The 22,423-nt window shown below is 46.7% G+C and overlaps 1 protein-coding gene and 1 long non-coding RNA gene across 3 annotated transcripts in view; both read left to right on the top strand.

Moving 5' to 3' along the window:
- Window positions 1–22,423, top strand: part of LOC140227305 (protein numb-like) — a 211,002-nt gene that overhangs the window by 12,290 nt on the left and 176,289 nt on the right. The gene's annotated exons all lie outside the window — the stretch shown is intronic.
- LOC140227297 (uncharacterized) lies at window positions 1,224–2,026 on the top strand. The gene is made up of 2 exons (XR_011901035.1): window positions 1,224–1,458; window positions 1,828–2,026. It is a non-coding gene; the product is annotated as an uncharacterized lncRNA (long non-coding RNA).

The following is a 22,423-nucleotide window of genomic DNA, read 5'->3' as shown; positions in this document are numbered from 1 at the left end:
CACTTCAACAAACTTCTGCTATTGAAAGGATTCCGTTGAGAAATGCAAATCTCTTCAGTGCACTTGTCTGATCTGTCAAAGGTGACATTCACGACCTATTCGAAAACTGAACCTGAGGGAATGAATAGGAAGGCAGGTGACTTGACGAGGAAGATTCAAAAGATTGGCTTTTCTTTTCATCCCTTATTCCACGCTTGCCTTTAAAGGGAAAGACACTTCGTGGTCAAGTTGATTTGAAGACAGAACATTTTTTTTTCAAATCAAGCAAACACAACAAAGAATGTTTCAATATAATCAGGCAAATATAAGAAAGTATGGAGTTCTATAATCTCACACGACTTTCCAGAAATGTAATATCAATTAAAGTTACGTGGGTAAATAAGATGGGGGGAAGATGTTATGACCTCGAAAATGTCTTATGTGTTTGTGCACAAGTCGGCAAGAAGCATTTTTTTTTTTTTTTTTACATGAAAAATATGGGACGTAAGCACTGTAGGGCTAAGCCGTTTGCATCAAATGATTCTAAAGAAGTGAATTTCTAGCAATTATGGTTGGAGATCAGAAATGTACTTTAGACAAAATGAAGATTTTCAATAGATTTTGAACGAACCCTTATCCGAAGAACTAGTTTTTGGCTGATTATACATCATTTCCTTCTCACTAAGCTTGTGCGTTTGCACTTGCGACAGATATTACTGTGTCGAAGAAGGATGTCACACCCTGATGTCCCTCAACCTCATTTCATGTCCGATATCGAGAAAGAAAGGTCTAGATCTATTTGGATGAGTTACTTTTTCCTTTTTTTTTTTTTTTTTTTTTGCTAAGTAGAACATGGGGTCGAATTTTCCTTTAAGTTCTGGAAGGGAAACTTGAATGCTAAGCATGTTGACGTTCTCCGCCAAGCCGAGCCAGGGGGCAACATACCGTGTTTCATTGTGTGTGATCCTTTCTTTATTAGTCAGTAAAGCTTGCCTTACATAGCAACAAGCGCTGAGATTATGCATGCATTTGCATGTAATTCTATTTTGAAAGGACTATTTGGGTAGGAGTGTTAGCCACACCCACTTTGGATCAGGTGATGAGGGTCAGGTAATTTTACTTCCACCAATGAAGACCAGGGATGTTGTCCCGAGAGCAAGGTGTGGCTATATTTTGCTTCTTTGATTGGCTGTAATAGAGGTGCATGTAGTTTGATTTGAGAAAAAAAGTATAAAAGGGGGAGAATGACGCCTGGTGCATCAGCGAGGATATACCAGAGTGCCATCGTGTCGCCTGTGAAGGAGCGTGTGAAGAGGTTACGGTTGACCCTACTCTGCTACTCGACGTGAGTAAGTGTCCGTCCCTGCACCTGCATCATCATCGTAAACCGGGCGAAGAAGAACATCCGTTTGGGTGGACATCATCCTCCGGGAGTATAGGGCGGCGGCCTCGTGGGCTTGACCACAACCGCCGATAACTGTAAGTGATGCGTACACGCTGTTTTGGAAAGGACGAAACAATCATTGTTCGGAAGATTACGCTCGACATTTAATATTCTTTCAGCGCAAGCATTTGAACATTTCTTTTTCGTGTAGCTAAAACGGGGAGGTTGGAGAGACAACCTCCCTGGCTAAAGGGAGGGCCATGCGTTATGGTAGAATACAATTATGACTGTACTTGGTTAATTACCAACCACTGCATGTCCGTGTAATACATTTTATATTACAACCATTCAAAATGTAGACAGCTAATGTATTTCTTATTAGGATTGGCAAACCTTAACTATTTTGTATCAACGCCAGGTCAAATTTTGTGGGTTTTGTTTTGCTTTCTATTTCCTGTCGCTAGGTGTTTGGCCAGTGACGGACGGCACCATGCAGATTCCAGTGACTCTAATTCCTGACTCACTCGGCGTGGTGCGGGACTAAAGACAACTGGCGACCACGAACGTCTTCATCGGTTACACTGAGCACGGTATCGGCAACGGTCGTGTTTTTGGCTGTGGTGCGCCAAAGAGAATTGTCTGGTTCTTTAAAAAAAAAAGTCACCCAAAATGTTAGATCTCAAGAGCAACAAAATCACCCATCGCAGTAAAGATTGATTTTTTGTTTAAAATAAGATTTATTAGCTGGGGAACTGATTGTTAACTGAACCAGACATCGTTCTTTTTATCCTACCACTTGAATCTACCATAGAAAAAAATAACCCGGACCGTTGCCGTTACCGCACTCACTACTGCGATTCCAATAGTGACCATGCAGGAAGATTCACTTCTAGACTTAACCGTATATCGTCTGCTAGAATCTGTTTTGGGCTCTTAATTGGTTTACATTTTTTTTTTTACGTGGAGAGTGGAATGGTAAACCTCACAGAAGAAAAAAATATCAACAAATTGTTCTTTTTTGTCTTCATTTCCTGGTCATTTATTTAAAGAGTACCTTAATAAGAAAATGTGAGCTGGTTGTCGTGCAGAGCAAGCAAGAGATGGGTGTTGTTTTCGGCTCTTGGTTCACTATTTGAGGTGAAGTGTGCTGTGTCAAAGAGGAAAATGTGTGTATATATTATGAAGTATGTATACACACACATAACACATTACAGGGACATAACAAACACATAACACATTACAGGGACATAACAACAACACAACATACAACACATAACAAATAACAGGGACATTAACATAATAGAACAATCACTTTATGTACACATATGATCGAAGAAAAAAAAACTCTTAAAAAGGGTGGTTGAATGAATGCATTTCTTTGTACTGTCAAATCATCACTACCTTCAATAGTGATAAAAAGACAGTACAAAAAAATGCATTCATTCAACCACTCTTTCTGACAGTTTTTTTTTAACACAATTTAAGAATATGTAGAGCCGCAGCTGGCTGTGTGCAGGGGGTGTACGGAGTGCGTAGTGCTGCAGAGCCAGCGGCCAGCTGGCTGTGTGCAGGGGGTGTACGGAGTGCGTAGTGCTGCAGAGCCAGCGGCCAGCTGGCTGTGTGCAGGGGGTGTACGGAGTGCGTAGTGCTGCAGAGCCAGCGGCCAGCTGGCTGTGTGCAGGGGGTGTACGGAGTGCGTAGTGCTGCAGAGCCAGCGGCCAGCTGGCTGTGTGCAGGGGGTGTACGGAGTGCGTAGTGCTGCAGAGCCAGCGGCCAGCTGGCTGTGTGCAGGGGGTGTACGGAGTGCGTAGTGCTGCAGAGCCAGCGGCCAGCTGGCTGTGTGCAGGGGGTGTACGGAGTGCGTAGTGCTGCAGAGCCAGCGGCCAGCTGGCTGTGTGCAGGGGGTGTACGGAGTGCGTAGTGCTGCAGAGCCAGCGGCCAGCTGGCTGTGTGCAGGGGGTGTACGGAGTGCGTAGTGCTGCAGAGCCAGCGGCCAGCTGGCTGTGTGCAGGGGGTGTACGGAGTGCGTAGTGCTGCAGAGCCAGCGGCCAGCTGGCTGTGTGCAGGGGGTGTACGGAGTGCGTAGTGCTGCAGAGCCAGCGGCCAGCTGGCTGTGTGCAGGGGGTGTACGGAGTGCGTAGTGCTGCAGAGCCAGCGGCCAGCTGGCTGTGTGCAGGGGGTGTACGGAGTGCGTAGTGCTGCAGAGCCAGCGGCCAGCTGGCTGTGTGCAGGGGGTGTACGGAGTGCGTAGTGCTGCAGAGCCAGCGGCCAGCTGGCTGTGTGCAGGGGGTGTACGGAGTGCGTAGTGCTGCAGAGCCAGCGGCCAGCTGGCTGTGTGCAGGGGGTGTACGGAGTGCGTAGTGCTGCAGAGCCAGCGGCCAGCTGGCTGTGTGCAGGGGGTGTACGGAGTGCGTAGTGCTGCAGAGCCAGCGGCCAGCTGGCTGTGTGCAGGGGGTGTACGGAGTGCGTAGTGCTGCAGAGCCAGCGGCCAGCTGGCTGTGTGCAGGGGGTGTACGGAGTGCGTAGTGCTGCAGAGCCAGCGGCCAGCTGGCTGTGTGCAGGGGGTGTACGGAGTGCGTAGTGCTGCAGAGCCAGCGGCCAGCTGGCTGTGTGCAGGGGGTGTACGGAGTGCGTAGTGCTGCAGAGCCAGCGGCCAGCTGGCTGTGTGCAGGGGGTGTACGGAGTGCGTAGTGCTGCAGAGCCAGCGGCCAGCTGGCTGTGTGCAGGGGGTGTACGGAGTGCGTAGTGCTGCAGAGCCAGCGGCCAGCTGGCTGTGTGCAGGGGGTGTACGGAGTGCGTAGTGCTGCAGAGCCAGCGGCCAGCTGGCTGTGTGCAGGGGGTGTACGGAGTGCGTAGTGCTGCAGAGCCAGCGGCCAGCTGGCTGTGTGCAGGGGGTGTACGGAGTGCGTAGTGCTGCAGAGCCAGCGGCCAGCTGGCTGTGTGCAGGGGGTGTACGGAGTGCGTAGTGCTGCAGAGCCAGCGGCCAGCTGGCTGTGTGCAGGGGGTGTACGGAGTGCGTAGTGCTGCAGAGCCAGCGGCCAGCTGGCTGTGTGCAGGGGGTGTACGGAGTGCGTAGTGCTGCAGAGCCAGCGGCCAGCTGGCTGTGTGCAGGGGGTGTACGGAGTGCGTAGTGCTGCAGAGCCAGCGGCCAGCTGGCTGTGTGCAGGGGGTGTACGGAGTGCGTAGTGCTGCAGAGCCAGCGGCCAGCTGGCTGTGTGCAGGGGGTGTACGGAGTGCGTAGTGCTGCAGAGCCAGCGGCCAGCTGGCTGTGTGCAGGGGGTGTACGGAGTGCGTAGTGCTGCAGAGCCAGCGGCCAGCTGGCTGTGTGCAGGGGGTGTACGGAGTGCGTAGTGCTGCAGAGCCAGCGGCCAGCTGGCTGTGTGCAGGGGGTGTACGGAGTGCGTAGTGCTGCAGAGCCAGCGGCCAGCTGGCTGTGTGCAGGGGGTGTACGGAGTGCGTAGTGCTGCAGAGCCAGCGGCCAGCTGGCTGTGTGCAGGGGGTGTACGGAGTGCGTAGTGCTGCAGAGCCAGCGGCCAGCTGGCTGTGTGCAGGGGGTGTACGGAGTGCGTAGTGCTGCAGAGCCAGCGGCCAGCTGGCTGTGTGCAGGGGGTGTACGGAGTGCGTAGTGCTGCAGAGCCAGCGGCCAGCTGGCTGTGTGCAGGGGGTGTACGGAGTGCGTAGTGCTGCAGAGCCAGCGGCCAGCTGGCTGTGTGCAGGGGGTGTACGGAGTGCGTAGTGCTGCAGAGCCAGCGGCCAGCTGGCTGTGTGCAGGGGGTGTACGGAGTGCGTAGTGCTGCAGAGCCAGCGGCCAGCTGGCTGTGTGCAGGGGGTGTACGGAGTGCGTAGTGCTGCAGAGCCAGCGGCCAGCTGGCTGTGTGCAGGGGGTGTACGGAGTGCGTAGTGCTGCAGAGCCAGCGGCCAGCTGGCTGTGTGCAGGGGGTGTACGGAGTGCGTAGTGCTGCAGAGCCAGCGGCCAGCTGGCTGTGTGCAGGGGGTGTACGGAGTGCGTAGTGCTGCAGAGCCAGCGGCCAGCTGGCTGTGTGCAGGGGGTGTACGGAGTGCGTAGTGCTGCAGAGCCAGCGGCCAGCTGGCTGTGTGCAGGGGGTGTACGGAGTGCGTAGTGCTGCAGAGCCAGCGGCCAGCTGGCTGTGTGCAGGGGGTGTACGGAGTGCGTAGTGCTGCAGAGCCAGCGGCCAGCTGGCTGTGTGCAGGGGGTGTACGGAGTGCGTAGTGCTGCAGAGCCAGCGGCCAGCTGGCTGTGTGCAGGGGGTGTACGGAGTGCGTAGTGCTGCAGAGCCAGCGGCCAGCTGGCTGTGTGCAGGGGGTGTACGGAGTGCGTAGTGCTGCAGAGCCAGCGGCCAGCTGGCTGTGTGCAGGGGGTGTACGGAGTGCGTAGTGCTGCAGAGCCAGCGGCCAGCTGGCTGTGTGCAGGGGGTGTACGGAGTGCGTAGTGCTGCAGAGCCAGCGGCCAGCTGGCTGTGTGCAGGGGGTGTACGGAGTGCGTAGTGCTGCAGAGCCAGCGGCCAGCTGGCTGTGTGCAGGGGGTGTACGGAGTGCGTAGTGCTGCAGAGCCAGCGGCCAGCTGGCTGTGTGCAGGGGGTGTACGGAGTGCGTAGTGCTGCAGAGCCAGCGGCCAGCTGGCTGTGTGCAGGGGGTGTACGGAGTGCGTAGTGCTGCAGAGCCAGCGGCCAGCTGGCTGTGTGCAGGGGGTGTACGGAGTGCGTAGTGCTGCAGAGCCAGCGGCCAGCTGGCTGTGTGCAGGGGGTGTACGGAGTGCGTAGTGCTGCAGAGCCAGCGGCCAGCTGGCTGTGTGCAGGGGGTGTACGGAGTGCGTAGTGCTGCAGAGCCAGCGGCCAGCTGGCTGTGTGCAGGGGGTGTACGGAGTGCGTAGTGCTGCAGAGCCAGCGGCCAGCTGGCTGTGTGCAGGGGGTGTACGGAGTGCGTAGTGCTGCAGAGCCAGCGGCCAGCTGGCTGTGTGCAGGGGGTGTACGGAGTGCGTAGTGCTGCAGAGCCAGCGGCCAGCTGGCTGTGTGCAGGGGGTGTACGGAGTGCGTAGTGCTGCAGAGCCAGCGGCCAGCTGGCTGTGTGCAGGGGGTGTACGGAGTGCGTAGTGCTGCAGAGCCAGCGGCCAGCTGGCTGTGTGCAGGGGGTGTACGGAGTGCGTAGTGCTGCAGAGCCAGCGGCCAGCTGGCTGTGTGCAGGGGGTGTACGGAGTGCGTAGTGCTGCAGAGCCAGCGGCCAGCTGGCTGTGTGCAGGGGGTGTACGGAGTGCGTAGTGCTGCAGAGCCAGCGGCCAGCTGGCTGTGTGCAGGGGGTGTACGGAGTGCGTAGTGCTGCAGAGCCAGCGGCCAGCTGGCTGTGTGCAGGGGGTGTACGGAGTGCGTAGTGCTGCAGAGCCAGCGGCCAGCTGGCTGTGTGCAGGGGGTGTACGGAGTGCGTAGTGCTGCAGAGCCAGCGGCCAGCTGGCTGTGTGCAGGGGGTGTACGGAGTGCGTAGTGCTGCAGAGCCAGCGGCCAGCTGGCTGTGTGCAGGGGGTGTACGGAGTGCGTAGTGCTGCAGAGCCAGCGGCCAGCTGGCTGTGTGCAGGGGGTGTACGGAGTGCGTAGTGCTGCAGAGCCAGCGGCCAGCTGGCTGTGTGCAGGGGGTGTACGGAGTGCGTAGTGCTGCAGAGCCAGCGGCCAGCTGGCTGTGTGCAGGGGGTGTACGGAGTGCGTAGTGCTGCAGAGCCAGCGGCCAGCTGGCTGTGTGCAGGGGGTGTACGGAGTGCGTAGTGCTGCAGAGCCAGCGGCCAGCTGGCTGTGTGCAGGGGGTGTACGGAGTGCGTAGTGCTGCAGAGCCAGCGGCCAGCTGGCTGTGTGCAGGGGGTGTACGGAGTGCGTAGTGCTGCAGAGCCAGCGGCCAGCTGGCTGTGTGCAGGGGGTGTACGGAGTGCGTAGTGCTGCAGAGCCAGCGGCCAGCTGGCTGTGTGCAGGGGGTGTACGGAGTGCGTAGTGCTGCAGAGCCAGCGGCCAGCTGGCTGTGTGCAGGGGGTGTACGGAGTGCGTAGTGCTGCAGAGCCAGCGGCCAGCTGGCTGTGTGCAGGGGGTGTACGGAGTGCGTAGTGCTGCAGAGCCAGCGGCCAGCTGGCTGTGTGCAGGGGGTGTACGGAGTGCGTAGTGCTGCAGAGCCAGCGGCCAGCTGGCTGTGTGCAGGGGGTGTACGGAGTGCGTAGTGCTGCAGAGCCAGCGGCCAGCTGGCTGTGTGCAGGGGGTGTACGGAGTGCGTAGTGCTGCAGAGCCAGCGGCCAGCTGGCTGTGTGCAGGGGGTGTACGGAGTGCGTAGTGCTGCAGAGCCAGCGGCCAGCTGGCTGTGTGCAGGGGGTGTACGGAGTGCGTAGTGCTGCAGAGCCAGCGGCCAGCTGGCTGTGTGCAGGGGGTGTACGGAGTGCGTAGTGCTGCAGAGCCAGCGGCCAGCTGGCTGTGTGCAGGGGGTGTACGGAGTGCGTAGTGCTGCAGAGCCAGCGGCCAGCTGGCTGTGTGCAGGGGGTGTACGGAGTGCGTAGTGCTGCAGAGCCAGCGGCCAGCTGGCTGTGTGCAGGGGGTGTACGGAGTGCGTAGTGCTGCAGAGCCAGCGGCCAGCTGGCTGTGTGCAGGGGGTGTACGGAGTGCGTAGTGCTGCAGAGCCAGCGGCCAGCTGGCTGTGTGCAGGGGGTGTACGGAGTGCGTAGTGCTGCAGAGCCAGCGGCCAGCTGGCTGTGTGCAGGGGGTGTACGGAGTGCGTAGTGCTGCAGAGCCAGCGGCCAGCTGGCTGTGTGCAGGGGGTGTACGGAGTGCGTAGTGCTGCAGAGCCAGCGGCCAGCTGGCTGTGTGCAGGGGGTGTACGGAGTGCGTAGTGCTGCAGAGCCAGCGGCCAGCTGGCTGTGTGCAGGGGGTGTACGGAGTGCGTAGTGCTGCAGAGCCAGCGGCCAGCTGGCTGTGTGCAGGGGGTGTACGGAGTGCGTAGTGCTGCAGAGCCAGCGGCCAGCTGGCTGTGTGCAGGGGGTGTACGGAGTGCGTAGTGCTGCAGAGCCAGCGGCCAGCTGGCTGTGTGCAGGGGGTGTACGGAGTGCGTAGTGCTGCAGAGCCAGCGGCCAGCTGGCTGTGTGCAGGGGGTGTACGGAGTGCGTAGTGCTGCAGAGCCAGCGGCCAGCTGGCTGTGTGCAGGGGGTGTACGGAGTGCGTAGTGCTGCAGAGCCAGCGGCCAGCTGGCTGTGTGCAGGGGGTGTACGGAGTGCGTAGTGCTGCAGAGCCAGCGGCCAGCTGGCTGTGTGCAGGGGGTGTACGGAGTGCGTAGTGCTGCAGAGCCAGCGGCCAGCTGGCTGTGTGCAGGGGGTGTACGGAGTGCGTAGTGCTGCAGAGCCAGCGGCCAGCTGGCTGTGTGCAGGGGGTGTACGGAGTGCGTAGTGCTGCAGAGCCAGCGGCCAGCTGGCTGTGTGCAGGGGGTGTACGGAGTGCGTAGTGCTGCAGAGCCAGCGGCCAGCTGGCTGTGTGCAGGGGGTGTACGGAGTGCGTAGTGCTGCAGAGCCAGCGGCCAGCTGGCTGTGTGCAGGGGGTGTACGGAGTGCGTAGTGCTGCAGAGCCAGCGGCCAGCTGGCTGTGTGCAGGGGGTGTACGGAGTGCGTAGTGCTGCAGAGCCAGCGGCCAGCTGGCTGTGTGCAGGGGGTGTACGGAGTGCGTAGTGCTGCAGAGCCAGCGGCCAGCTGGCTGTGTGCAGGGGGTGTACGGAGTGCGTAGTGCTGCAGAGCCAGCGGCCAGCTGGCTGTGTGCAGGGGGTGTACGGAGTGCGTAGTGCTGCAGAGCCAGCGGCCAGCTGGCTGTGTGCAGGGGGTGTACGGAGTGCGTAGTGCTGCAGAGCCAGCGGCCAGCTGGCTGTGTGCAGGGGGTGTACGGAGTGCGTAGTGCTGCAGAGCCAGCGGCCAGCTGGCTGTGTGCAGGGGGTGTACGGAGTGCGTAGTGCTGCAGAGCCAGCGGCCAGCTGGCTGTGTGCAGGGGGTGTACGGAGTGCGTAGTGCTGCAGAGCCAGCGGCCAGCTGGCTGTGTGCAGGGGGTGTACGGAGTGCGTAGTGCTGCAGAGCCAGCGGCCAGCTGGCTGTGTGCAGGGGGTGTACGGAGTGCGTAGTGCTGCAGAGCCAGCGGCCAGCTGGCTGTGTGCAGGGGGTGTACGGAGTGCGTAGTGCTGCAGAGCCAGCGGCCAGCTGGCTGTGTGCAGGGGGTGTACGGAGTGCGTAGTGCTGCAGAGCCAGCGGCCAGCTGGCTGTGTGCAGGGGGTGTACGGAGTGCGTAGTGCTGCAGAGCCAGCGGCCAGCTGGCTGTGTGCAGGGGGTGTACGGAGTGCGTAGTGCTGCAGAGCCAGCGGCCAGCTGGCTGTGTTCTGTCCATAGAGAGCTTTAGCCAACAAAATGTGATTCTTTGTGGTACAAGTCAGAGTCTGAAGGGTAATGGTTAAGAGATTAGAAAGGAAGCGAGTTATGTTCATGAAATTTGAATACACGCATATATCCTTTAGAGATTTGGTGAAAGTTTGAGACTTAATTATTTAATGACGGACTCATATTATCAATATTTGTTTTGCATTTGTTCACAATTGCCTATATAGTGTATCTATTTCTGTATATATTTTGATAATTAAAGAACTCGTATCAAGATTGAATAATTCTAAGTATTTATATGTAGAAGTTTAAATAGATACATGTTTATGTCATTATTTGTCCTTATTTCAACTGATGTGCAATAATGTGCTTACATCTTTAATTTCATTATGTTTGAATTGTCTATTTTTACTCTTAACCAGATACATACAGTTTCTTTCCCTTTCTTTCCTTCCTTTTTCCCCCCTACTCACTCCTCTTCTTCTTCTCCGTTATACTTACATTTCTCCTGCTCTCCCTCTGTGCCTCCCTTTTCTCCTCCCCAAGCCTCTGTTAGTATCTCCTCTCTCCACGTCACTCTGTTCCTATCTCAGCTTCACACTTCATGTAGCATTCTGTATCTCTCAACATTCCTCCTTCCACGCCTCCTCTCTCTTCTTAACCTTTTCATTAGCTGAAATATTTGTGATATGTCAATAATGGAGGATATGAGGTACATATATGTAAACCGGGTTTAATTTTCTTTTCACTCAACTCAACCTTTGTTGTAATGTGATTTATATACTTAATGTATTGCCACTATTGATGTACTGATGTTTGTTGTTGTTGCTGTCGTCGTCTTAATGGATTATATTTCTTTGTGTCTTGTATATGTAATTTATTTTGTCTCACTGTATTTTTATCGATGTAAATCAGACCAATTCAGCCATTCGGCTGTGAAGTTTGATGATCAATAAACAATCTTTCATTCATTCATTCATTCATTCAAAAATTCGTAAGTTAATATAATTCATTTTCCCAACATTTGTTGATTTGTTCTGAATGTTTACTAGTTCCTAAATGAAATAACGCTCGTTATTCCGACGGTTCGTCAATCAGGAAATGGAAAATGAAATTGTTCACTAACGAACTTTTTTTTTTTCAACCTCTGTTTTATTTTGAACAAATTTCGATGAAAAAACCGAGAAAATATTCATCTTCTCGGTTACTACATATGGACAGAATGATGTTTTGCTCCTGAGTGTCACCAACCCGTAGGCTGGTTCTACGGGGTTTACTTGTGCATTCATATATTTATGCATTTCCCGCGACCCAACCATGCATGAGCTATTCTTTTCAAGATGTCGTGACGCCTGTAAACATGCATGTATAGGGCCATCTTAATGCAATGAATACTCTTAGTCGTACCAACGGGATATCATGTTTTTAAAAAATGGTTTCATTCATACCCACGGTTAGATTAATAGAAGTCTGAAGCTACATCTAGAAGCCACTCTTTTTATCGGTTACGGCTATCAAATTTGAAATGTATAAAAGATTACTGGAATTACTTTATGTAACCCAGATGGCTACTAGCACATATAATAAAGAATGGAATAGAATAGGATAGAAAGTTAAAGAAAACAGAAGCATTACAGTTGTTTTCCAAGTCACCCTGTGACGTCAATATGAATCAGTCTTTTCCCCTTCTTGGAGTCGATGAAACCCTTTATTTTGCTTCCAGCTAGAGTTCTTTTTTTTTGTCACTTCTCCTCTCCCAAGAAAAGTTATTGGTCTTAGGAATGTATGCGTTTGACATTGGCTACTTTCTCCAGCTAGTGGTCAGTCCCCTGCACTCTCCATCCCTAAAGCCCCAATCCAAATTACGGGAATGACGTGTTTTTGCCCTCTGATCCCTAAACATGAATGACCCTCTGGGCTAGAAGGTCGTTCTCCAGCCAGAATTTCTCACTTTTATTTTAATGTTCTTTAGTGGAGTGGGTCAGACAGGAAATCCAATGACAAATTCAGGGACAACGACTCAGAACAACGATGACGGTGACGTTGGACGTCATAAGGACTCTGGCATTCATTTGGTTTATCGTTTTGCTATCCAAGAAACAATAAAGTCTTGACCAGTGGTTACAGAGAAGAAGGAAGTAAAGAAACTAAAAGACAGTGGGAGAGTTAATCGGAAATTGAGATGAATCAGAGAAAATGGAGTTTCATAGAAACAAATGGGAGGAGCTAATGAAACATTTGACCAATAAGAAATTAATTTCTAGTGAAGATCACACCCCAAAATAAGATTTAGCCAATGAAATATTTTAGGGAAAGGGTGCCAATAGTAAATTTGTTATAAAAGACCATGTTTAAGCAAATGGTGTAGGGGAAACAGAACAGAGGAGCTACGTGATAAGAGAGACCGAAAGATAGAGAAGGTCAAGAATAGTTGGAGACCACATAGATAGAGTCAGGAGATCCCCTTCCTTGTACATCATGCTCCCCTCCATATTAATCAACTAAACTCTATCGACGCTGTGAATGTGACGAGGATCTTGGTTGAACTGCCCAAGAGTTAACGAGTTAACTGGTGAACAACATCACGACAAGTTGAGAAACTGTACACCACGACAAGACAAAATTTTGGTTTACACCAATGTGGGGTGTAACGAACTCCAAATAGTCGACTGGTGTCATCGGATATGTTGAATCGCCCTGTCAGACTGATATAAGGTAGACGGTGATGGTGACGAAGTGTTTCATGAGGTCGTGACAGCAGACTGCTCAACGGACGCAGGCGAGAACCTCATCCCGCGTCCATGCCGACGTCGAGATAAGTGGCCACACCGATCAACATCATATATCCCTACTAACAAAACCCCTCCCCTTCCCTTAAGAAGTGTTAAAGAAGTAAAGGTTTCCAAAGGTGCAGAATTAAGTGATGAGTGATGTGTTCCATTGTGTAGTAAGAAAAGAAATTTGCTTGTGTAATCTTGTCTCTGTTTCAGACCTACGAGAAGGCAGGTCGGTGAATAAATATGCTGTTAGCAGCATTGACATTATCCATGTAAATTTTAGTATTCTCCCGCATTTTATATTTGCTGTTGTGAAGCAATATTTAGTCTCTTTCTAACTTTTGGAAATTTGATGATGATTGGTGTCTATGCGATTACCTAATCCCCGACCAGTACAGAGAGAAGCTAACTGCCCAGACCAACATTTATCCGCCTCTGTACAACATTGGTCGCCCCTTGAGAGATTTGGGGGTTAGATTTATATTTACGACTGTCAAGTACATGCAGCCCTATGCCTAACAACTAGCGGTCGATCCTACTGGGTTTGTGCACTGACATAGCATAGCAATGCACAACTGACTCATTGCATAACAAATTCAATCTCATTCTTTTTTCGTCTTGTTTTGGAAGCCCCCTGTTACGGATGACGTAATACACGTGTTTTAAAACTGAACAGATCTATACTTTCCAAAAGGTGTTTTAAATATGTTCGTTTTTGCGTGTTTCGTATGTGATGTCAACGTGCACCATGTTCAGCTTATGACGCAGCACCAAATACAAGGAGGGGTCCAGGGAATATGACCTTTTTTTTTTCCATTCGACCAATGCGTGAGGTAAGCAACGTATTCTCGAGCGTTCCTTGTAATGCAGTCTCTGAATGCGGAAATGGGGGTGAAGTTGTGCCTATCAACTTTTTGGGTGCACATGCTCAAGGTCAAAGGTCAAAAGGTCAAGGTCAAATACATAAAATTTCACTATTTCCACCATATCTATTGAATGCCTGAAGATATTTTCTTGAAACTTAGTGTATATATGTATTACCCAATTAAGATTCTCTGGTGAAAGTTTGGGTCATGAGGTCAAAGGTCAAAGGTCAAAAGGTCAGGGTCAAATACATAAAATTTCACTATTTCCACCATATCTATTGAATGCCTGAAGATATTTTCTTGAAACTTAGTGTATACATGTATTACCTAATTAAGATTCTCTGGTGAAAGTTTGGGTCATGAGGTCAAAGGTCAAAAGGTCAAGTAAAAATATTAAAACTTTCTGCATACCTTGGAAAATTGTTCAAGGTATCTTCATGGAACATAGTATATACATATTATACTGACTGGAAGTGATTATCTAGAGAATGTAGGGTTCATGGGGTCAAAGGTCAAGTGCAAGACTTCAAAATTTTACTATTTCCCTCCTATCATGCAATGCCAGCAGGGTTATTTTGTTTTTTACACTTGGTGTATGCATACATGTGTAACCTAATAGAAATTCTGTGGAAAGTTTTTTTTTTCTTTTTTTGCCTCAAAGGTCAAAAGGTCAAAGATCAAGTGAAAGTGCTGAACTAACTTTTTCCTCCATATCTCGGAAGTGGCTCAAGTTATCTTGAAACTTAGTACATATTATGCATGTTCTACCTGAAAGTGATTATCTTATGAATTTTAGGGTCAAGGGCCTGATGAAAATGGTAACAATTTACTATTCAATTCAGAAATTGCACTTTTTCTCCACACCTGTACCTTGAAAATTACTCAATGCCTAAATGTATGAATGGGTCAAAGTCAAGTTAAAGTCCTTAAATCCCTAGATACATGCTCTCCTATTCATCCAATTAAACCTAAGTCAAGGAAGGTGAACATTCAACACATTTGTGACAAACTTGTCATTTCAATATTTTGCCAATTTTGTGAAAATGTAATCACACATTGTCCACATGTACTATCTAGACCTATTGGGAAAATCATGCATTATGGCGGAGGCATACCAGTCGCCAAAACGACATTTCTAGTTTCGTTTTGTTTTACAAGGTTAGGGGCAATGCAAGAGATATTAGCAGTCATTATTATTTTTTGTTCACACATTGCAGTTCATCGGTAACTTCAGCTTTTATTTAGTATTAAAGAATGATGATCAAACCAACATGTAAAAGCTTTCACTCATGGCATAAATAATGTGTATGTGTGTGTGTGTGTGTGTGTGTGTGCGTGTTTGTCACTGTCAAAGACTGTGTATTATATGCATATATGCAACACGGAGGAGCACGACAAGTGTTATAGGCCTAATATTAACATCATCATTACTACTATTATTGTCATCACTGTCATTACATATCCGTATGATGTATATAGGCTTATAAATGTGAATCGTTTAGTATCCAGAAACAGTAGAACACATATAGGCCTATGATAAAGGGAAGTTTATGAAAATCGCTCAAAAATCTGTCAAAATTTATAATTTGTAAATCCTTGTAAAAATGTGTGTGAATGTGTGTGTATAGGGATTAGAGGGGATGGAGGTAAAAGGATCTACCCAATCTCCACGGGATGTGCTCATTCAAAGAAAACAAGAATCTATTTTACACTAAACAAGTTATCAGCAGCTTTCAAACAGTTTCTTGGTAACGACAAAGTATCTAAAATAATAGCCTCACATCTCCTATTAGGCTCCATGCATAATGAGGGTGTTTTTTGTCACTCTCTTGGACCGAAATGAAATAGATGGGTTTTATACAAAATCCAAAAGTAAGAAGAGTTAAGGAGTAGATGTGTGCTCCCTTATATGCATTCCCGGGATGTGCCAATGCTAAGAATGCATTTATAATGTGCATTCTCTGTCAAGCTGATGTACATCGTACGTTGATCTGGAGTTTAATAATTAAAATTATGATGAAGTAATATCATCATTATTATTATAATTGTTATTGTTATTATTGTCGATATCATTATCATTATTAGTGGTAGCAGGGAGGCGTTAGAGAAAGAGAAGAAGAAGAAATAAGAAACTCTTCTTCGTATATACCCATGCTCCTAGCCCGACCAGACGCCGTGCGAAGCGACACTGTCTTCACGGTGTACAGCAACAGGGCTGTATATAGTTACGTGCCGCCGAGAAGTTATGCGCTCTAGCGACAAAAGACGGCACTTCTGTTTAAAGGGACTGTACAGTACTGGTTGAGGTGAGGATTCAGGTTTATAACATTCCTAAGTGAGATAATGAGAAACCTCTTATGAAATATGAAAGAGCATGTAATTTTATGAAGGATTCAACGTTTATTTGATAAAAATTGGTTTTCAAATAGCTGAGATAATATTGATATTAAAAAAAAAGTGATAATAATAAGAGGCGGCAGGCCACGTCTTTTATTAGGATCTCTTTGTTTCACCTTGTTTTTGGATATCTCAGGCATTTCAAAACTGATTTTCATCAAATAAACTTTTGATATACCCCCTAGAATATTGCATTCCCTTTGACATCACATTGAGTGGTTTCTGAAAATCTCGCAAAACGTTAAAAGCTTATACGATAAAAGTTTATACGATTGCATCCTAAAATCCTAGTAAGTATTGTTCATAGTATCAACATCATTATATCAATTAGTAAAATGTACAATAGTATATAGAAGAATTTAAATGAATATGTCTATTTGGTATAACAAATTGGTGCTGTTGTTGTTTTGTTCCAGTGTTCCACGTTTTACAAGCGTGGCTTTTTTAGTGGAACACTGTTTTCCATCATTGTGATTATTTACTATTTTTGTTGCCATGACAAAGTGCATTGTTTCTTTTTTACGACATCATTCGTGTATAATATACTTTATATTGTATTGAAAAAATCCTTTATCGGACGAGTGTAAGAGAAATGAAAAAAAATTGCATCACTTTGGATTATGTCAACTTTTTCTTTTCTTTTCTTTGTGATGATGGAAATAAATAAACTATTGAATTGAATTGAATTGAAGCTAAATCCTCACCTCAACCGCAGAATTGTACAGTCCCTTTAAGTATGCATTATCCTCGCCGGCAGCACTTCGCTGTCCCCTTCACTATTTTCGGCAGGAATTTGTTTTCAGTATGCAAAGAATATAGGACACGCGAAGAAAATTGTTAAAAATGGTTTTTCTTCAATTTTAAAATGCTACTAAACAGCAGAAACACGCATTAGCCAATATAACTCGATTTGTGCACGAAATGTTCGCAAGATGGTTACTTGTTAACTTTCTTTTATAAAAGATATCAATACTTCTTTTTCAGTTCAGGGTATTAATAACAAAGAAATTCTAAGAAAACTTTAAAGTAGCTGTTCCGTACAAGATTACCACTAAGTCCCATGCAGGATTTCAACACTCCCTCTGAAATACAGCCTTAACATTGCAAAAATCAAGAACGTTTTCTTTGGCCTCCATATCCAAGCTCTATGGAAGAGTAGCTTGGCGCATGGAACACCAAAGCCAGTGAAATGCTAGACATTCAGTTGGCATGCTTAGAACGTGTTAAGCGTATATAGGTAAAGTTTAGATTCCACTCCTTCCCTAACACCTCCCTGGTAGTAGCCGGGAGGTGTTAAAGAAGAAGAAACAAGAATCTCTCCTTTGTACTCATGCTCCGTGCTGCCGAGAAGTTATGCGCTCTATCGCAGGTGTTAATAGATTGCTTTGATACAAAAGACAACACTTATGTTTAGGTATGCACATGCCTAAAATACACATTCCTAGCCAGCAGCAATGCGCTGTCCCTTCATTTTTTTTTTTTCGACAGCAATTGTTTTGTGTGCAAAGAATATAGGACACGACAAGAAAATTAGTAAAAATTGCACTTCTTTAACTGTAAATTGCTAGTAAACACGCAGACAAACGCACTAGTCAATACTTGATTTGAAAGATTTAACATTCAAGTGCAAAACCTGGTAAAGAACACGCACATTGTGCGCAAGACGGTTATATCTGCCAGTCCGGGGTGTTAATTACAAGGAGATTTGAAGAAAATTTAAAGTAGTTGTTCCGTACGAGATTACCATCAAGTTCCAGACGGGAGTTCACCTTTTCCTCTACATACAGCTTAAAATTGTTTAAATCAAGGACCATTTTTTTTTTTTTTGTCTCTATATCCAATCTCTGTGGAAGAGCGGTTTGGCGCATGGAATATCAAAGCCAATGGAATGCTAAGCATCAAATTGTCATGCTATAGAACCTACGCAAAATCTGCACAAATTGCGAAGAGATTTCATCCTTTCTCTGACACCTCCCTGAGTATATAGTAGGTACTAGGTGTTACAAAAGAACATTTCCCACTTTTGATCCTTTTATTGTTCAAAAACTATATATCAGATAACAATAACATTAATATGAGCAATAGCTGAATAGCGTACAATTTTGTTGGAGGCAATTTTAAAATGACAGCATAATTCATTTTCATTTAATGAAACATTAATTTTTCAGTTAGGTTTCAGATTTTGCTCTATTTTCAACCCTCTGTACAAAACTTTAACTTTACACAGAAGTCAATTGCTGTGTATGGGAGTGTGTAGTTGACACCCAGACAATGGTCCTGAGGCATACCCCTACCCTTTTTGATAGTGATCCCAGGTTGCGGATTTTGTGTCAGTACATTGATCTCATGCCGGTTCTCAGTTGTTTTTGTTGTTGCTGTTATCATTACTATTATTGTTATTGTTGTTTTCAATCATCATCATCATTAATGTGAACAGCACAACAAAAAAGTACATTCTACAATATGTTGGCATCGCAGGAATCAGTCAAAAATTTTGCAAAACGACAACTGCCTGTATTAACTATGCAACGCCTTCACAGTTTTTGAACAAAGATTGTAAATGGATGTGCTGAAGTATAACTGATGCAATTAATGCAGGGAGGTGTTACAGAGATGGAGTGGCAACTCTTCGTAATTCATGCAAACACATGTTTGGGTTCAAGGCGTTACAATGGGATGTCTAGCATTTCATTGCGCTTTGAAGTCATGCTCGGCACCGCTCTAGTTGCAAGACGAAATTCGGAGACGAAGAACGCATTTCACCTTTCGTTGAATTACAAGCTTTATTTCACCGCAAAATTTTATATGAAATACTCGAATTGATTTAGAATAGTTTAGGAAAGAATTCAATATTATTAACATGTATTTCTAGTTTCTTCGTAATTCGCAAATCGAAAGGAAATGAAAATTAGGCCCTCTTCAAAACCTAATTTTTTTCTATAATGCGCACATTTCCGCATGTTAATTTTCTATCTTTTAATAAGGGATATTTTGATCTTTCAAATAAAGTACTCCGTTAACCCTAACTAGGCCGGGGGGGGGGGGGGGGCCTCCGAGGCCCCCCCCCCCCCTCGACGTTCCGCGCGATGTATCGCAATCGCAAAAAGCTATCGCCGCGACGTTTCATGACTTTTTTCTTTCGAGTCTCCCGCATCTTTTGACACCAAATTTGCGACGCCCGGGCGTCACAATTTTTAGGTGATCCGAGTATCCTCTCGGATCACCTTCTGTTTTTGTACGGATTCTTTCTTCTTCTTCTTCTTTTTCTTCTTCTTTCTCCCCAAAAGTTGTGCATCGATTAGCTCCGAAAGTCCTCTTCCTATCAATTTCAAACTTATACCATATATGTATCGTGTCCCAAAGACGACAGCGCAAGTAAAATCATAGTGATCAGTCGACCGTGACGTCACTATGACGTCATTATATGAAAACACATTTTCATGCATATCTCATTAATAGAATGGAATTCTTCAATGAAATTTACGTCACATATATTTCAAGTCATGCGGATTCTACTCATATTCTCAGAATTCATATTTATTTTAAAACGCGCGCGTACGCGCGCGTTGAAATATTTGTATGCTCAGATCGAGCTCAAATTTTTTTTGCACACGTTTCAGACCATTTAGAGCATTTTTTGAAAAATTGAAAAAATTTTACGGACGCGTACGCGCGCGCGCATATACGCACGCACAGCTCATATGCAATAGAAATTTCCCGTTTTTTCACACTTATCGCCTGCCTGAAATGTCAGGGAATATGTCTACCAAGTTTCAAGTCAATCCGACTCAATATGACGTCATACGGGCCCGTCAAAGTTGAAATTCCGCGCGCGCGTCAATGGCGATATACAGTGCAACAATGCCAAAAAACCGCCAATTTTAAATCCGATTTTACTCGTCAGGATGGACGGTGACCCCCAATTTTCTTTACATATTCTGAAAGCTGATGAGTTGTACATGTCATTTCATGGGTTGGCGATGCTGGAAAAATGATTAAAAGATATCAAATTTCTTAATAAAATAAAAAGAGCAAATTTTCAAAATGACGTCATCAAATTACAAGTTCACTCGAGCGTATCTCACTTATCCTTGGCCAATTTTCACCCAGATTTCAGTATGTTGCAGCTTACTAAATGCTCTTTCATTAATATAATAACAACATTTTGATTAGATGACGGCATCACCTCGTAATATTGGATTGAAAATAATCTTGTCAAATTTGACCAGTTTACGTGTTATCTTAATGGGAGTGCAGTTTTTCTGGAAATGAAAATTGACATGACTTTCTTTTTCGAGCACTAGCTCACCTATGCTTCGGTGAATTTCTCTAAGATTTTAATATGTTGTAGCTGAGACTTTGGGCTATTGTAATATGCCCTTCATTTTGTCATACAGTATCGGGATCACGTCAAAAAACTTGGTTGAAATCAAAGCCTATCTTCGATATATTTTCATATTTCTTTCTTTTTCCAACTTTCTTTGCAATAACTCAAGAAAAACATACTCTATCACCACCATATTTTGCACATGTTTAGTTCATGTCACGTACATTATTTCATAAAATAACAACTACTTCATCAGACGCCATCTTGGGTATGTAAATTAGGGTCAAAGGTCATAAATGTTTCATCCTGTATCTTGGTGAATACATGTTCTATCTTCCCCATATTTTGCACACGTAAAGACCGTGTTACAAGGATCATTTCACAAAATAACCACTTTTTCCTCAGATGCCATCTTGTCTGTGCAGATCGGGGTCAAAGGTCATAATATTATGTACTTCTTTCTTTATCTTCGTTATGACGTGTTATCTCTATGGGAGGGAATTTTGCTAGATGTGAAAATTGACATGATTGTCTTTATCGAGCACTAGCTCACTTACCCTTCGGTGAATTTCTCCCAGATTTTAATATGTTGTAGCTGAGACTTTGCGCTATCGTACGTGTCCCCATTGTTTTTTATATAATGTCGGGATCACGTCCAAAAAAGTGGTTGAAATTAAAGATTATCTTCGATGTATTTTCATATTTCTTTCTTTTTCCAATTTTCTTTGCAATAACTCAAGAAAAATAGCCCCTATCAACCCCATATTTTGCACATGTTTAGTTAATGTTACGTACATTATTTCATAAAATAACAACTACTTGATCAGACACCATCTTGGTTATGTAAATTAGGGTCAAAGGTCATAAATGTTTCATCCTGTATCTTGGTGAATACATGTCTTATCTTTCCCATATGTTGCACACGCAAAGACCATGTTACAAGAATCATTTCACAAAATAACCACTTTTTGCTCAGATACCATCTTGGGGGTGCAAAGTGGGGTCAAAGGTCAAATATACTTCATTCTGCATCTTTGATAGTGTATACGGAATTCGGTACCCAAGATGGCAGGTCTGACTCCCTTTTCAGAATGAGAATCCAAACATCACACGACCAATGTCCCTAATCTTAGGTGAAAACTCGAATCATTGATTTAAAAAAAAAAAAAAATCGGATCACCTAATTTGTCAGTCTTGACAAATTCCGAGTCTAGTTTTTATTACATTTGCTAAGGACACTGAAAAGAATATTTACACAAAAAATGTGCCTGTTTTGAGCTTTATTTTGTGATTTATACCAAATAGTCTGATTTCATGCATCATTATGCATAAATTAGCATAATTTAGCATATTAATGATAATTTTTTTGAAAAATTAACTTCAAGGTATTTTAGATTACATCATAGGCAATGTGTGTGCCAATTTTCGTCGCGATCGCACGGTCGACGGCCGAGATCTGGAGGGGGGGGGGCCTGGGAGGCCCCCCCCCCCCCCCGGCTCTATCAACTACATAGCCCGGCCCTAGTTAGGGTTAAAGCGTGTTCCAGCGTGTTTTTAAACTATTTGCTGTTAAAATTGTGAGTTTTACACTGCATTTTGATTCGCTGCTCCAATTCAAGGTACACAAATTCATTGTTGCCATCACATTGAAAGAGAGAGCGAATTGCAGTAGGAGCAAATATTTCTAGATGTGAGAGCGCTAGTCCCGATTATTGATACTCTCTTTTGTCAAAGCACATGGGTAACACCTGTAGTTGAACGCATAACTTCTCGACCGTGCCGCGCATGACTTCAAAGGAGAGCTTTAGTTGCCTCTCCTTCTCTAGCACCTCCCTGATTTAATCATCCGATGATGTAATAATAATATACATGAACACATTAATCAGGGAGGTGCTAGAGAAGGAGATGCAACTAAAGCTCTCGTTTGAAGTTATGCGCGGCACCGCCGAGAAATTATGCGTTCAACTACAGGTGTTACCCATGTGCTTTGACAAAAGAGAGCATCAATAATCGGGACTAGCGCTCTCACATCTAGAAATATTTGCTCCTACTGCAATTCGCTCTCTCTTTCAATGTGATGGCAACAATGAATTTGTGTACCTTGAATTGGAGTAGCGAATCAAAATGCAGTGTAAAACCCACAATTTTAACAGCAACTAGTTTAAAAACACGCTGGAACACGCTTTAACGGAGTACTTTATTTGAAAGATCAAAATATCCCTTATTAAAAGATAGAAAATTAACATGCGGAAATGTGCGCATTATAGAAAAAATTAAGTTTTTAAGAGGGCCTAATTTTCATTTCCT

This window comes from Diadema setosum, chromosome 1 (genome assembly GCF_964275005.1).
Source record: "Diadema setosum chromosome 1, eeDiaSeto1, whole genome shotgun sequence".
In the NCBI taxonomy this organism is placed as follows: Eukaryota; Metazoa; Echinodermata; class Echinoidea; order Diadematoida; family Diadematidae; genus Diadema; species Diadema setosum.
Note: the sequence above shows the minus strand (reverse complement) of the source record. Positions and strands in the feature narration are given on the sequence as shown.